This window comes from Giraffa tippelskirchi, chromosome 2 (assembly GCF_054371585.1).
Source record: "Giraffa tippelskirchi isolate mGirTip1 chromosome 2, T2T-mGirTip1v1.2.pri, whole genome shotgun sequence".
In the NCBI taxonomy this organism is placed as follows: Eukaryota; Metazoa; Chordata; class Mammalia; order Artiodactyla; family Giraffidae; genus Giraffa; species Giraffa tippelskirchi.
Genome location: NC_137276.1, coordinates 100,255,940 through 100,268,844, shown reverse-complemented (window position 1 = coordinate 100,268,844; position 12,905 = coordinate 100,255,940). Strand labels below are relative to the sequence as shown.

Sequence of the window (12,905 nt, the reverse complement as noted above, 5' to 3'; positions counted from 1 at the left end):
CCCTGGTCATGGGTCACCAGGTGGGAGCGCCGGGGGGTGTGGCCCCATTGCTGGGAATTCAGGAAGAGAGTGTTGATTGCTTCTGTGCGAAGCCAATGGAGGAGGAGGAGGAGGGCCAGCCGAAGTGTTCGAACCCAAGGCCGGGGATTCCACAGCTCCCTCACACTGAGGTGCTCTGAGAACCTCGCTTGGGCCACAGTGGCAGGAACGATGGCCAGCGAAGTGGGCATCTCCTGCTGGCCCTTCCCCACATGTCCTGGCTCCGCCCCCTCAACCCCCGCCCCGACTCTCAGGTTATCAGTTTAGGTGGGTGGGCCCTGCTGGGGCAGAGGGCATGGGGCCTGGGCCTCTGCTGGAGCAGTCAGGAGAGCGTGCTTTCTCTGGGGGCTGCCAGCAGTGGGGACACCTTCCTGGATGCAAGGGTGGGGGGGGCACCGATTCTGGGAGAATCTGTCCCAGGATATGACCACTGAAGGAGCAGGAATGTGGGACAAAGGTCACTGAGGCTTGTGACTGTGTCCCTCAGGCTCTGGGTCCCCAGGACCTCAGCATCTGGACTTTGCAATTCTGTGACGCAGTTGAGTTGATCTTGGCTTCCTGTTGCTCGAAGGTAAAGTACGCTGATGAATCCAACAAACCAAGGTTTGGACAACACCAGGCAATTCAGAGAGTGGCCTCAGAGCCAGAATCTCACATAACTTCGAAGTTGCCTTGCTAGGCAGGTCTCGTTGTTACTACTCAGAAGAAGTAGAGGAGTAAAGGTCGGAGGTGAGTGTGGCTTGGCACCTGCATCTTCTGAACACAGACCTCATCCTTCTGCTGGGTCTCATGTGCCACGGACCCCTAATGCCATGCTGGAGTCAGGCCCTGCACGCTGAAGACGCAAGGATGGAGGCTGGACTGCCCACCACCGGAGGAGACAGCCGAGCTGCAGAGGCTCCAGAAACACGTGGGGAAACAGCTCCGTGGGTGGACATGGTCACTAAAATTCATGCTCACAAAGAATCTGTAATAATGAGGAAAATGCTATGTCATGATGTCAAATAAAAAATAGGACAAATTGATAGATTACACACACATACATATGTTTATATAATACTCACAATTACATTTTTCAAAAGGCATAGAATTTTTTAAGACTAAAAGAAAATATAGCAAAATGTTAAAAAGATAATCTTTCCATGGTGGAAATGTGAGTTTTTTCATCTCATTTTTTCTACATCTTTCTCATTTCTTTGATAAATTTGGTTTATAATGAAGCAAATATAATAAGCTTTATTTAAAGAAAAAAACAGAAAATCACTTCATCACATAGCAGTTTTCCATAAGTACCATTTTCAGAATTGAAACCAAACCAATCCTTTGTCTGAAAGGGCATCAGGGGAGCTACTCTTGGTCCAGTCCTGCCTTGACCACTTTCCCCTGGCACTCAAGTTCCAGTCACTGACCTCAGCCAAAATTCACATACATCCTGTGCCCTCCTATGAGAGCTTGGCTAATCAGGGAGCTCACGTCACACCGCTGCTTGTCAGTAGCCCCCCTCATGGTGAGTTCCAGCCCACAACAGCCTACAGGGAGCTCTAGGCATTGTGCCCCTTTCACTGGGGAGAAAATCAAGGTCCAGGGGACCTAAGAATTTGCCCTCAGTGTCAGGGCTGGGCAGAGCTGGAACTTGAACCGCAATCCATCTGATTCCAAAGTCCACACCACTGGCCATGATGTGATGCAGCCTCTATTCTAAAACCTTCCTGGGTCACTTGTTTCTTTGTCTCTTTCACAAATATTTACTGACCACCTACTATGCCCATGACACAATTCTTATTCACAAAGGAGACGTGGAGAAAATCTGAGCTATCAGCACACCCCAGCATCTCACACTGCAGCCCTGTTGTCTCAAAGTGGGATGTGCGCAGCCTGGGGGTGCTGGGTCATCTTTTAAGGAGAAGGCAGAACACATCACAGCTTCTATTCGTAGCTGTTTTCTAATAATTTTTCATTTCTATTTTTAAGCATTTATAATACACATGATAAACTATATACTGCATGTGTGCTCAGTGGCTCAGTTGTGTTCAACTCTTTGCGACCCTTCAGACTGTGGCTCCTCTGTTCATGGGATTCTCCAGGTAAGAATACTGGAGTGGGTTGCCATGCCCTCCTTCAAGGGATCTTCCTCACCCAGGGATCGAACCCACGTCTCCTGCCTTGCAGATGGAATCTTTACCACTGAGCCACCAGGGAAGCCCATACTCTATGGGGCTTATAAAACATCCTTATAAAACATAGGTGATAACTCTTTGATTGGCATATGATCTTGTTTATACGTCCGTGTCAGGGGAGGCTTGTGGAGAAGGTGGGAACTGCCCTGGGATGGGTTAATCTGTGCAGGGTGAGAGAAGAAGCCATCAAAGGTGACACCACAGCCTGGTGGGGATGGGTCCTGCTGACTCAGGGAATGGAATGTCGGCCCCCTCGTCCCTGCCTCCTCCTTCAGGCTCAGAGCCTGCAGAGCATCGGCTGGCCCTGGCAACCTCTGGGCCCCTGTGGTTCAACATGTGCCCACCTAGTCCAGCTGTTAGGCTCCCACCCTGGCCCAAGACATGGCCCCAAACTCAAGGTCTTTGGAGTCAGATCCTCTTCCTCTTCTATTCCAAGAGCCCTTCATGTTTCCTCTTAGACCTAACTGCTCCCTCCATCCCACTCCTTTCAGCCCATCCTAGCCCACCTTGAACCCTGGGTCTGCAGTCCCCACTCCCCACCTCCTCAGCCTCTGCCCCTCTGCTCCTTCCACCTGCATCTTGTGGGACTGACTGCCCTCAGGACCCACTGCCTGAGAAAAGCTGCTCATTCTCCAAAATCCAGGGCCAGGCAGTGGCCATGGGGCCAGCTGGAGGTTTTCTCTTGGGTCCCTGAGGCCACTTCCAAGCCTTTGCTCCTTGAGCCTTGCCTCCTGGAAGCTCAGACATCCAGCCCAGGCCCCCTCAGCCCCTTCCTTGCCTCACTCCACTGGACACTGCTGCACCCTTGGAACTCCCACATTCCATGCTGGCACATCCCACTGCAGCTGACCTCATACTTCATAGTCACACAGTGCCTTAACACCTTCAATTCTCCCATTTATCTGTCCCCACCTACTTCTACTTCCTTCTAGCTTAGAACCCAGAGGATTTCCAGCAAGGGCTATCCATCTCCTTGACCAAGAGCGACCAACCTTTATGCTGTGCCCTGAGTCCATCCCCTTCTGCTCCCTTGGGCAGTAATTTGCTCCTGCAAATTTGCTCCTCTCCCTCCTGCAGCCTCAACTCTCTCTTTTGAACCTCTTCCTTCAGCAAATTTGCTTATGTTTCCAGGTTTCCCCACATTAATAACAGAACAATCACCCACTTCTTGGCTTCCTCTTGCCCCTGCCCTGTCTTTTGTCCTTTTTTATGGTCAAGCTTCCTGAGATTGTCTCTATTTTTCTCACTTACCATTCATGGCTCAATCCATTGCACACTGGCCTGGGGATTACACCATCACAATGGATTGCTCTTGACAAGAGCACCAGGGACCTTGTTAACCTATTCCCTGGATGCCTGATCCTGGCAGGCTCTCCACAGCCTCGAACATGTACTCAGTTTAGTCTACATACCACCCCCTCCTGCTTCCCTTGTCCCCACTTCAACTGCTTCTCAGGCTTCCTCCTGGCATCCTCATGGTAAGTACTCCTCAAACACCCAGGGGGAAATTCTGATGCAGCTGGTCTGAGAAGGGCCAAGGATTTGCATCTCTTACAAGTTCCTGAGTGATGCTGCTGCTGCTGGTCCACAGATCACGCTTCAGAACCGCCACTTTATAGAGGAAAGTTAGCCTTGGCCTGAGCCCTTCAGTGAATACAGCAGGCTCATCGCGAAGTGGGCCCCTGCCACCCAAGCTGGGGAAGGTTCTGGCTCCACTTGGGCTCAGCTCACAGCAGTCAGGCCTTTGACATTGGCTTGCACTGACTCTTGGCTCATTCTCCAACTTACTTTTAGTCACTGTTGCTGTGGGTAGAGGACAGAACATAGGCATTGAGGGTCATTATTGGTGCTCAAAGTGGAGGTAAGTGGCAGGGATGCCCATCAGAGGGTGTTCTGCCTGCTCCCAGGTCAGACTCAGGCCCTCCTTTTATCCACTGCATTTTCTCTTTTCCCCATCTTTTGTGTTTTAAGAGCACACCAAGCCATACTTCTGCAAAGACCTAAAAAATGTTATCTAGTAATTGCATTCAGAATTCTCCCTCGGTTTCCTCTAACGCTCTGAGCTCCACCCCCAGCACCCACTTCTGGGCTGAGAGTCAGAGGACTTTCCACGCAGGGCAGATGTCCCCCGAAGAGGAAACAGAGTGCACGTATTCCTGCTGTAGGAACGTTAAGGACAGCCCAATACCACAGCCAGGGTCATTCCGCAGGGCTGGGCCTCAGAGCTGCTAGGCTCCTTCCTCTTTGCCCTGCATCTGCCCGAGGGGCTAAATAAACGAACTTCACTTGGGCCCTTTCCAAGGGTCTGCCAGTTTCCCACAGCAGCGTGGGCTGATCATATCTGCGTAGGAAGGAGGGCTGGCGTGCTTGTGCTCATGAATGTATGAAGTTGCTGAGGCAGGGGTTGACCCAGATCTGACTCAATCACTCAAAACAGCCACACTTTACTAGAGCCTGTGGAATAGTGCCTGGATCCTTGCCTAGTACTCAAAAGATGCTCAATAAATATTTGTTGAGTGAATGAATGCGTTCACTCCAGGATAATCTGTTCATTCCAAGAAATCTGACGTGATCCTGGCTACTCTCATCTAAACCGAGTTTTTCCTGTTTCTTTTAATCTTTCCCTTTTTTAAGTTCTCAGATGGGGCATAAAACAAATCCTCTTTCATCCTGCCAGGGAACATGGAACATGGAACCAACACACACATGAAAATCCCTGACCGTGGGCTCCCTGTGCACTCAGCCAACCCAGCCCTGCCTCCAGCGGCCACACCGCAGAGGAAGCCCATGGCAGCCCCCCAAATGAACATAAAGCTGCCTCTCCTTCTCTGGAGATCTGCAGCTCGTGGAATCTGCCAGGGCAGGTGTCTCCTGGCAACTGTGCAGATGTCCCTCCCCTTGTAGATTCCTCGTGACGTGTGCCCCGCATTCTCAGGCCTCAGGAGATCTGGGGCCTTGAACGAGGACTAAGAACAAAGAAGGGTCAGGGATGTGAGCCAGATGTCAATAAAAGCCAGATGAAAGATGTTTTTAATGAATTGATTTGATCGCCAACTTGTAAACTAACCCTGCTTTTTGGAGCTGAGAATTGGGAAGATCTCACCCAGCTCTGCTTCTTGCATGCCTGGTTTCCCTTGTGGAGGTCACAGTGTTGCTGGGCAGACAAAGCCATCTTCATCAAATAGCCACACAACGTGACAATGTGCTGCTACTGCTGCTAAGTCGCTTCAGTCGTGTCCGACTCTGTGCGACCCCACAGACGGCAGCCCACCAGGCTCCACTGTCCCTGGTATTCTCCAGGCAAGAACACTGGAGTGGGTTGCCATTTCCTTCTCCAATGCATGAAAGTGAAAAGTGAAAGTGAAGTCTCTCGGTCGAGTCCGACTCTTTGCGACCCCATGGATTGCAGCCAACCAGGCTCCTCCGTCCATGGGATTTTCCAGGCAAGAGTACTGGAGTGGATTGCCATTGCCTTCTCCATGACAATGTGGCAGAGGTTAAAGAAATCATTCTACAGCCTGTCACAGTATCATAAATGATTACTGGTGAGTTTGGTGTCACATTTTTCTAGCTTTGAATGAGTTAGAAAAAAATTTATAACCGTTTACAAAAATGCTAAAGTTCATGTGGCTAAACTCGTGTCAAGTGCCCCCTACCGAATGTGCTCCTTTCCTTGGGCAGTGTGACTCCCAGCCCCTGGCCGAAGAAGACTCCCCATGTGTGACTCTAGCAGATAACTATTGCCCCCGAGGCCAGCCAGGCAGACATGCAGCATGCTGGATGGGGCTGGATTGCGCTGCCCCACTGGGCCATGTGGCCCAAAGTCAGAGCCCAGGTTTTCCTCTCTGGGCTTAGATGCCTACGTGACTTGTTGGAGCCGAGCCCCTGGAGCACAGCAAGCAGGAAGTCTGTTTACCACTCTAGCCAAGGCCGGGGTCTGCCACCCTCCCATCCTGGCCCTTTGCCTCCACAAATAAAAGGCAGTGCAGCTCCACTCTCTCCCACTCCTTCTGTCAACATCCAATGCAGTTCATGACCTGGCATCTTCAGGGTACTCATGACGAAAAGAAATAGGAGTCAACTGGCCAGCAATTTTAGCCCAGACTGATGTTGAGGGAAATGTGACTGCTGCCCCTCGAAGCCAGGGACGGGCAGGAACCCAGTCCTCCACCCCTCCCAGGGCTGACCGGGGCGTGGACACCTCCCCAGAAACCCATGCAAGGTCATGGGGCAGAGCTTGCTGCAGACGTTGTCTTTTGGAGCAATCATCCCAAAGTATTTCACAAGGGTATGAGTAAACACCAGCCTAAAGTGTGACTCTTCACAGGAAAAGTGAATAATTAATCTAAGTTTCAAATACTGAATATTTTTCAATAAATGTTGATTCTATTTGCTTATCTCCAATCCACAAGTATTATTAAGAAGGTTTGGAAATGCTATTGAAGATAAAGAGTAGAGAAAACATGTTTATCTCACTTACAGATACGTACAGCTGTGTTGTTAACCTGGACAATGTCCAGCTCTGAGCTCACGTGGGAATCAGTCACAGAGATGCTCTCCATGTCTCTTGTGCTTATGATGTTGAGCTGAGGGTTGTCATGCTGCCTTCTTCCTTTCTAAAAATGTGTTCAGAAAAAAAAAGGGGGGGGGTGTTTAGGTTGCAATAACAAAATACCATAGCCTGGTGGCTAATAAGCAACAGAAATTGACTTCTCATACTTCTGGAGTCTGGAAGTCCAAGATCAAAGCATTGGTGGATTCCTGGTTCGTGGACAGCATCTTCTCACTGTGTCCTCACAATGGAAAATGAGGCTCTCTAGGGTCCTTTATATAAGGGCACTAATCCCATTCTCGAGGGCTCCACCTTCATGACCTCATTGCCTCCTAAAGGCCCCACCTCCAAATATCATCACTGTTAGGGTTAGGTGTCAATATATGAATTTGAGGGACACAGCATTCAACCTATAGCAATGCACAAAGAAGAGAAAGAAAAGCAAGAAAGATGATGGAAGCATAAACCCAGAGCACTACGTGTTCGGTGAGCACTGCAACCCACTACAGTGTTCTTGCCTGGAGAATCCCAGGAAGGGGGGAGCCTGGTGGGCTGCCGCCTATGGGGTCGCACAGAGTCGGACACGACTGAAGCGACTTAGCAGCAGCATAAACTGATGTGCTACAGTGACCTCTGCGGGGCTGAGGATCTGGGCATCCATAAGATTGGCTAGGGGCTGTATGCACTTTCTAGAACCCCAGAGAGGGGCATTATGCCAGGAGAGGCCTCCACTTGCCCACACACATAGATCATTGACCAAGCTCAGTTCTGACTACCAGTTACAAGCTGCTTGCAGAGTCTCTGACACTGGATGGCACACACCGTGGATGTAGGTGCCAGGTTAGGGTCCTCCGATAAAATGCCAGATGCCCAGTTCAATTTGAATTTCCAACAAATAACAGTTGTTGTTGTTTTTTTTAAAGCATAAGTATGTCCTAAATATCTCATGGGACATGCTTATACTAAAAAATTATTCATTGTTAACTGGACATTCATATTGAACTGTGTGCTCTTTATTTTTACTCATTAAATCTAGTAACTCACTATACTAGGTGGCTGAGGGCCTTTCTGGACCAAGTCAGGGTGCTGGGGACAGGCATCCACCTGGTCAGGCCTCCCCAGACACTCAGATCAGGTGTACCCTGAGTCAGGTGACAGCAAAGCTGCTTTTGAATGACTTCTGAGAGAATGGGCCCACTGAATCCATTCCACCAGTGTGGAGTGGGACTCCATGCTACCATTTCACTTCTGACACATGTCAGTGGGGTAAAAATAAACAGTAGAAAATTTAATGTGAAGATTAAGGGTGACAAACTGAATCTAGATGCTTTAGGTCAAATGTGTTATTCTTTCTTTCTTCTTCTTTTTTTGTTTTTGAGGTCACAGATGTCAAAAGTTTAATGGCAGCAGGACTTAGAGGAGAGTTCTCTTTATGAACTTTTTCTGTTAATTGACTACCATTATTTTATTTGACATGGAGAACATACATACTCCAGCCTGAGGACTGTCAAGGACCCATCAGGACACTGCTTGTTAACAGATTCACAACCCAGATGGAGACCCCAGAGATGACAGGAGAGGAAGCCAGGAAAGCAAGCCTCAGGCAGAGCTGGACTGGTTCACAAGGGCCAGAAGAGGGGCAGCTGGCCTGCAGGCAAGCAGGGCTTTGGGAGAGGGGGTGTTCCCTAAGGAGGCACAGTATCTGTGGGAGCACCTGGCCACCTGGGGGCCAGGTGTGTGTGGCATTGTTGTTGTTGGGGGCACTCTGGAGAACGCAGAGCCCAGATGACTGTCCACCAGAGCCCAAGGGCCTGGAGGGCGGTGGGCAGGGGCAAGTCAGGCAGACCCCAGGTGATGCTGAAAGCTCAGCTTCTCTGTGTACCAGTGCTGAATTGAATCTTGGAGACAGAGTTTTGGGTGAAGTAGAAAAGAATAGTTTTCTTACCTTGCCAGGCAAAGGGGGCCTCAGCAAGCTAATGTCCTCAAAACCATCTGTCCCAACTTGGAGAAGATAGTGAGAAGTTTTACAGTAATTTTTCAAAGAAGACATGGTCAGCTTGTGGACATTCTTCTGATTGGTTGGTGGTGAGGTGAGTAGGAGTCAGTATCATCTACTTTCTGGTTCCAACTGGTCTGGGACCTACATGTCTATGCGCAGCATACCATTGTTAGCTGTTAACGTCTCCCACCTGGAGGGTGTTTCACTATCCGCAAAATAGCTCAAAGATATTGTGGTGTATCCACTGACAGGGAAACAGGACTTTGCCCCAACGCTGCTCTTGACTCTTTCTCACTGGTCTCACATACCCTCCCTTCCCTAATTCGTAACTGCTTGAAATCTGCCCATTGGAACTTGGGAAGGTCCTGGAGGCTAAATAAGGGCTGCTTCCTATAATCAAAGAAATAGTTGGCACAGAAAGGCTTTGTGCCCAGGAGCCCCACAGGGCTCTGCTCGGTATCATAAGTGGAGGGTGGCATGGGAGCTGGAGGTTAGCAACCCAGAGAGAAGTCCAGGTTTGCTCTTGGCCTGCCACACAGAACGGACCCTCTTGAGAGTGGGGGGCAGTCTGTCTGAAGGGTTGGAGACTAGAGATGAGAAGCCCAGGTTTATTATCCTGGCAGAAGTCTTGAGGGGACCTCAGAGCCTGTTGGGTGAGTGTGGCCCAAGTGGGAGTGACTGGGGCCTGCCTGGCACATGATCGGCAGGAGGGGACAGTGAGGACGGTAAAAAGTGACCGACCACAGAGAGCAGTACCCCCATGGCCAGAGTGGACAGGGTTGAAAGGAGTCACACACACTGTCTGATTTGGACCATTAGGACATGGATCAGGGGTTTAGCTCCTGCCTTTACCTGCTGTTGGCCAATCAGCCAGGTGTCTTCCACCATGGCCTGACAGCTGGGTCTGGTCCCAGTTCTGGCACCATCTCTGTGTTCTTTGGAGAAACCATGTCTCCTCTTGGGAGCTATTTTCACAGCACCACAGGAGACCCCCTTCATGTGCTCTGGAAAGTCACAGCTTTGTGTCGGGTCAGCCAGGCCGGCCCAGTACAGCCATTGGTGTGGACCGAGCATGTGGCTTCCACGCGGGACGGCCAGCCTTGGCACCTGAGCCGGGCACCCACCACCACAGCTGTCCTACCATCCTGCCCCAGTGTTTCATCAAGAGAGTCTGAAAGTGAAAACAACGGGAAGAAAAGTGAAACCTTCCAAAGGGTAGGGCAAGGCAGCAGTAGCCCAAGTAGCACAGGCAAAGGTCACTTCGTGTCCCTTGAAATGAGACCCAGAGAAACCTTTGGGACTTCCGCATTCCTGTCTTCCGCCGCAGTTCCTGCATGGCTCTGGTTCCTGGCACACACAGCCCTGTAGAGGCTGTCATCATAGCCCCGTCAGCCAGGTGGCTGCTCCACCCAACCCTGCGCTGACAAAGGGTCATCTCCCCACACGCCGGCCACACACAGAACGGAGCATGTGGTTCTGCATGTGGTTCACACAGAACTCACTCCTGTGCACAGGACCTGTCCTCAGGTACCCCTGCAGCTCTCCCCAAACACAAGCCTGCACACACCCCTCCCCCAGCTCAGCCCTCACACACCCATCCTGGCAGAGGCACACTCACAAGCATAGACACGGAACACCCTGTGCGTGCAAGTCACTTTAGTCATGTCCGGCTATTTGTGACCCTATGGGCAGTAGCCCACCAAGCTCCTCTGTCCATGGGATTCTCCAGGCAAGAATACTGGAGTGGGTTGCCATGCCCTCCTCCAGGGGATCTTCCCAACCCAGGGATTGAATCTGCGTCTCTTCTGTCTCCTGCATTGGCAGGCAGGTTAGTGCCATCTGGAAACCCTGCATTCTTGCATGTCCAGTCTCCCTACGTGTGCTCATGCCCAGTACACAGACAGGTGCACGGGCCTCCCTGCTGACGGCTATCAAGCCCTTGGGTGGCTGTTCCTCTGTGCATGGGGCAGGGACACCAGCCCCTCCCTCCACTGCCATCTAGGAATGGTCTCCACCACCTTCCTGAGCTCAACCAACTGGGCAGGGCCCCATAACTGCATCTGGTTCTGTTTGCACTGACTCAAAGGGCACTCCCTTTGAGACCCTGCCCTTCAAAGGCCAAGCCAACACTTGCCAGCTGTTTTTCCCACACATTTAACATGGAGTGCTGGAGGAACTGGCTCCTGGCCACCTGGACTCTGGAACAAATCGATACGGTTCTTCTTATCTCTATGTTAGACAGGCTCTTCCAAGCTGTCAGAAACACAGAAACACAGACACTCAGGTTATTTGGAATGGTGGCCGTTCGTTGGAAGGAAGGAAAAAGGGACAGAGAGAGACACATGGGCAGGACCGCAGCAGTGTCCTGCAGTTGGGACTTGAGCTTGGGTTTAACCCTAAGAAGAGTGTCTGCCCCACCTGGGTCCCTGGCACGGCACCAGACGCCTAGTATGCGTTATCAAGGGGCACTCACAGCAGCCTTATGGAGGAGTTCCCATTACTGTCCATTCAAAGAGGATGGTGAGGCTAAGACAGTTTATAGCTTACCTAAAGTCCTGCAGCTACTGAGTGCAGGGCTAGGACGTGAACCCCGCTGTCAGGGACCCAGCCACATACTAAGGAAGCCCCGCATTCTGCCGCTCCCAGAAGCTGGTGTCTGTGGCTCTCAACCTGGTGGATCTGCCTTTCTCTTGAGATGACTTTCCCCCATCTCTGGATGTTTGTCTGTCTGTCTCTGCTTCCTACTCTGTGTGTCTCTATTTAAAACTCCTGAGAGGGGACCCTTAGCATCAGTCAGATTCTAGCCAGTGCGGAACCACTCTGAAAGTAAAATGAGCAAAGTTTCAGCCAGACTGGACCCATGCTCGGGTCCCTTCCTTCCCACAGTGAGCAGATGCCTTGGGGAGAGGCACTCAGCTGTGGTCAGGACAGCTAGTCACTGTCAGATGCCCTGGGGATGGGGCAAGACACTCTACCAACCCCAGGTTATCCAGTGTGGTTTCAAATACTGTTATTGGAAATCTTTTCTGAACATATTTCTCATTTTCTTGACTTGCTGAGATTCATCTAGTAAGCACAATTGAATATCTACAAAAACTAGTCAGGATTTTATGATTCCTGGGGCATCCTTCTGCATTCCAAGTGCATCAAGCAGCCAAAGCAGGAGGGACGGAGAGCTGATGGTAGTACAACCAGGAAACTCCCTAAACATCTTTTTAAACAATCTTGATGAGTTTTTTGCCTTAACGTTAATTTAGAGGCAACAAAGAGGAAATTCCCTGGCAGCAGGTTCGGAGAGCTCAGGCGTCTTGGCTGCAGATGCAGGCAGGCTCCCTGGGTGAGGCAGCTTCCTTCCCCAGGGACCTTTCAGCCTTGGCTGCAGAAGTCCGCCCACACCAAGGGGCCTCTGGGGGCACCTAGGCGTGGAGGGTCCTGGGCCAGCTCCTCAGTCATCTGCATTCCCAGGAGCCTCCTCCACTGATAGAGGACAGAGGTGGGGTCTTGGGTCACTCAGCCCATAACACCCGCAAGCACAGGCCACCAATCCACCCTCCCTTGGGACTGTCAGGAGCAGCCCATTTCAATTTGATCCTTTGCATAAATACATTAGAGACCGCAGACTTCATGTCAGTGTGTGGTCCAGATCCTGTTAGAAAATATCCGTATTTATAGAGAAGCTTAAAGGAAGGAGGAAAAGTCCCAAATCCTTCACTGAAAATGACTGAGTGGGAGGGAATATTCACACCCAAAGCTACAATCTGGATTCTGGACCCTGCCTGACGTCAAACTGTATTCCCTGTGGATCTGAAACCCCATATGCTAGCAGCTACTGCGGAAGCAGGGCTTTGCCAGGACAGCCATCTCCTTAGGAGCTGTGCCCTGAACTGACCAAGGATGACTGACCTTTAGAGTCTCCTTCAGCCCAGGCGGCAGCTAGGCACGAGGCTGTGGGGCTGGAATTCAGACCTCTCTCCCCACAGGCCTGGGTGCCTGGGTGTGGGCGGCTGGGGGAATGTTGGCCTGGCCTCGGGCTCCTGTTTTCCTAAGTCAGGAGCCAAATGAGGAGATGGCCTCAGACCATGTGCTGCAGGCTGACAGTTACCCGACAACAGACCAACACTCACAGTTGCGCCTCGAT

The 12,905-nt window shown here is 51.0% G+C and overlaps 1 long non-coding RNA gene across 1 annotated transcript; it reads right to left on the bottom strand.

The window, feature by feature from the left end:
* Positions 1 to 578: 578 nt before the first annotated feature.
* LOC145539422 (uncharacterized) lies at positions 579 to 3,409 on the bottom strand. Its single transcript, XR_014077784.1, has 2 exons — positions 3,209 to 3,409; positions 579 to 1,006 (listed from the first exon to the last, which is right to left on the bottom strand). It is a non-coding gene; the product is annotated as an uncharacterized LOC145539422 (long non-coding RNA).
* Positions 3,410 to 12,905: the final 9,496 nt, after the last annotated feature.